Genomic DNA, 4,717 nt, shown 5'->3' on the forward strand with positions numbered 1-4,717 from the left:
CAAAAATGTTTGAGAGGAATGGGAGATTCGATATAGGACGATCGTTTTTTATATTTTCTGGGTCATGGTTTGGCTTTTTCAAGAGAGGATTTATTACTGCCACTTTTAGTGAGTTTGGTACACATCCGGTGGATAGAGAGCCGTTTATTATGTTCAACATAGGAGGGCCAAGCACAGGAAGCGGCTCTTTCAGTAGTTTAGTTGGAATAGGGTCCAGTATGCACTTAGATGTACACGGAGGGAAAGTGTCAGTAATATGCATGTCAGTCTCTCCTGGCTCAAAGTTGAGGAGAGATTGACTGCATCACTATTGGTCTTTGTGTGAGGTATTGATGTGTTGAAGTACTGAACTATCTATTTAATTGGCACACAGTTTGGACACTCATCAGGACAACACAAGACATGCAACTAGAGTTATCTTCACAATCCCCAGATCCAGACAAAGGCTGAGAAACGCACAGTATTAAATAGATGCATGACTACATGGAACTCTATGCCATCCCAGCTATCTCAAGCTAGCAATAACATTTATGCATTTGATTTGGGAAGGCAGGTGTGCGTAATGATGGTGGCAGGAGTGCGTAATGCTGGGGGCCCTGGCGCCTTCGAGCTCCAGGGAGGGGGAGTGGGAGCAGGCGTGGGATGCTGGGTGGCGACCCTGGGAGGGGGGGACGCTGGGGGGGGGGTGTGCCCATGAGCGAACGTGACGGGATCCTAATAAATACCAAATATCAAAACACACACACACACAGACATCCCCGCCCCAAACACACTTGTAAACACAAACACACACATTATCAGAAGGACGCTGCAATGGATAGCTGCCGTTATACTGACCAATTATACTTATTTGTGTTTTTTTGCGCTGATCTTAACTTATTTTGTACATTATGTTTCCGCCATCGTTTCCTATGGCCGACAGAACATCGATCACTAACCTCGATTTGGATGAAGATTTCTACTTCAAAGAGTCGATGTCATAGGACATACAGCTCACCCCGGACAAGGCCCCTATCCCCGAGACTCAGAAAAGGAAGAGACAGCGTAAGAGAGGCCAACATGCCGGCACCCTTTCAAACTTATGTTYGGGAATCAATAATCCAGCTCTACCCTCTGTTCTATTGGCCAATGTACAATCGCTGGAGAACAAACTGGACGAGCTCCGTTCGAGACTATCCTGAAGAACTGTAATATCTTATGCTTCTCACAGTTGTGGCTGAACAAGGACATGGATAATATACATCCAGCTGTTTTTTCTATGCATCGGCAGGATCGAACGCAGGCCTCGGGAAAACTCAAGGGGGGAGGTGTGTGTCTCTTTGTCAACAGCAGCTGGTGCGTGATCTCTAATAATAAAGAAGTATCGAGGTTCTGCTCGGGTGAGTTGACCAATAGAATTTTCAGCTATATTTTTGTAGCTGTCTATTTACCACCACAAACCGATGCTGGTACTAAGACCACACTCAAAAAGTTGTATAGGGTCATAAGCGAACAAGAAAATGCTCATCCAGAGGCTGTGCTCTCGTGACTGGTGAATTTAATGCAGGGAAACTGAAATCCATTTTACCTCATTTTTACCAGCATGTCATCTGTGCAACTACAGGAGCCAAAACTCTAGATCACTTTACAGAAAAAAATGCATACAAAGCTCTCCCTCGCCCTCCATTTGGCAAATCTGACTATATAAATCTAGCCCCCTGATTCCTGCTTACAAGCAAAAACTCAAACAGGAAGTACCGGTGACCTGCTCAATACGGAACTGGTCCGTCCGATGAAGTGGATGCTAAGCTACAGGACTGTTTCACTAGCACAGACTGGAATATGTTCCGGGATTCATCCAATGGCATTGAGGAGTTTACCACATAAGTCACTGGCTTCATTAATAAGTGCATTGACAATGTCATCCCCCAGTGACCGTACTTACATAAACCATGGATTACAGGCAACGTCCACACTGAGCTAAAGGCTAGAGCTACTAATTTCAAGGAACGTGACACAAATCCGGATGCTTATAAGAAATACCACTACAACCTTCATCAAACAGGCAAAGCCTCAATACAGGACTAAGATCGAGTCCTACTACACCAACTCTGACGCTCGTCTGATGTGGCAGGGCTTGCAAACTATCCTGGATTACAAAGGGAAACCTAGCTGCGAGCTGCCGAGTGACGGGTGCCTACCAGATGAGCTAAATGCTTTCTATGCTTACGTCTAGGCAAGCAACACTGAACCATGCATGAGAGGACCAGCTTTCCGGACAATTGTGTGATCCGTAGCCGATGTGAGTAAGACCTTTAAACAGTGTCAGGGTCAGACGGATTACCAGGACACATACTCATAGCATGTGCTGACCAGCTGGTAAATGAATTCCCTGACATTTTCAACCTCTCTCTGACCCGGTATGTAATACCTACATGTTTATAGCAGACCACCATAGCACAGGAGGTTGTTGGCACCTTAATTGGGGAGGACAGGTTTGTGGTAATGGCTGTAGCGGAATAAGTGGAATGGTATCAAATACATTGAACACATGGGTTCCAAGTGTTTGATACCAATCTATTCACTCCTTTTCAGACATTATTATAAGCCGTCCTCCCCTCAGCAGCCTCCACTGCACCATAGTCTCTGTGCCCACGAACGCCAAGGTAACTTGTCTAATGACTATTGCACCGTAGCACTCTCATCTGTAGCCATGAAATGTTTTGAAAGGCTGGTCATAGCTCACATCAACACCATCATCCTGGACACCCTGGACCCACTCTAATTTCCATACCGCCCCAACAGATACACAAATTACGCTATCTCTATTGCGCTCCACACTGCTCTCTCCCACCTGGACAAGAACACCTAAGTGAGAATGCTGTTCATTGACTACAGCTAAGCGTTCAACACCATAGTGACCTCCAAGCTCATCACTAAGTTAAGGTCCCTGGGACTGAATACCTCCCTCTTCAACTGGACCCTGGACTTCCTGACAGGCCACCCCCAGGTGATGAGTGTAGGCAACAACACATCTGCCATGCTGACCCTCAACACGGGGGCCCCTCAGGAGTGTGTGCTTAGTCCCTTCCTGTACTCCCTGTTCACCCACGACTGCGTGGCCGCGCACGACTCCAACACAATCATTAAGTTTGCTGACGACACTACGGTGGTAGACCTGATCACCGTTGACGAAGAGGGAAGAGGTCAGAGACCTGACAGTGTGGTGCCAGGACAAAAATATTTCCTTCAATGTCAGTAAGATAAAGGACCTGATCGTGGACTACAGGAAACAGAGGGTCAAGTAACGCCCCATTCACATCGACTGGGCTGTAGTGGAGCGGGTCGAGAGCTTCAAGTTCCTCGGTGTTCACATCACTAAGGATCTGTCATGGTCCAAACACACCAACGCAGTCATGAAGAGGGCACGACAACTCCTCTGAAAAGATTTGGCATGGGCCRTCAGATCCTCAAAACGTTCTACAGCTGCACCATCAAAAGCATCATGATTGGCTGCATCACCGCTTGGTATGGCAACTGCTTGGCATCCGACCGCAAGGCACTACAGAGGGTAATGCGTACGGCCCAGTACATCACTGGTGCTGGGCTCCCTGCCATCCAGGACCTCTATACCAGGCGGTGTCAGAGGAAAGCCCTAAATATTGTCAAAGACTCCAGCCCCCAAGTCATAGACTGTTCTCTCTTCAACCGCATGGCAAGCAGGACCAATGCACCAAGTCAGAAACCAGCAGGACCTGAACAGCTTCTACCCCCAAGCCATAAGACTGCTAAATACTGTAGTTAGTTAAATTGATACCCGGACTATCTGCATTGACCTAATTGGATGAACTTGTTTGACTCATTACCTACAGTACCCTGCTGCTACTGCTTATTATCTATCCTGTTGCCTAGTCACTTTATTCCTAGTTATATGTACATACAGTATCTACCTCAATTACCTCGTAACCATGCACATCGACTCGGTACCGGTACCCCATGTATATAGTCAACTCATTGTTACTCATTGAGTCTTTATTATTACTCTTCTATTATTTCTCTATTTTCTTTCTCTCTGCATCATTTGGGAGGGTCTCTGACGCAGCATTTCACTGTTTGTCTACACATGTTGTTTACCAAGCATGTGACAAATAAAATGTGATTTGATTTGACACACACACTTTCCAGCAATACCATTGGAATATATCCTTTTTTAATTGCAGAGCACCTGGGCTGGTCTGAGTCATGGTGGGTGAATGTCAGAGCCACTTAACAGCGAGAGAGAGGTGACTGTTCCCAGCCACACCAATCATGACACTACATCATTTATGCATTTTTGTACTCTCTGTCAACCGGTATAATGACACACCTTGATCATTCATCTGTATTCCCAGCTACGCCCAAATTAGCACCCTATTCCCAACAGTTGAAGTCGGAAGTTTACAGACACCTTAGCCAAATACATTTAAACTSAGTATTTCACAATTCCTGATATTTAATCCTAGCAAAAATTCCCTGTTTTATGTCAGTTAAGATCACCACTTTATTTTAAGAATGTGAAATGTCAGAAAACATTGTAGAGATATCGATTTATTTCAGCTTCTATTTCTTTCATCACATTCCCCATGCGTCAGAAGTTTACATACACTCAATTAGTATTTGGTAGCATTGCCTTTAAATTGTTTAACTTGGGTAAAACGTTTCAGGTAGCCTTCCACAAGCTTCCCACAATAAGTTGGGT

Source organism: Salvelinus sp. IW2-2015, linkage group LG8, assembly GCF_002910315.2.
Source record: "Salvelinus sp. IW2-2015 linkage group LG8, ASM291031v2, whole genome shotgun sequence".
Lineage (NCBI taxonomy): Eukaryota > Metazoa > Chordata > Actinopteri > Salmoniformes > Salmonidae > Salvelinus > Salvelinus sp. IW2-2015.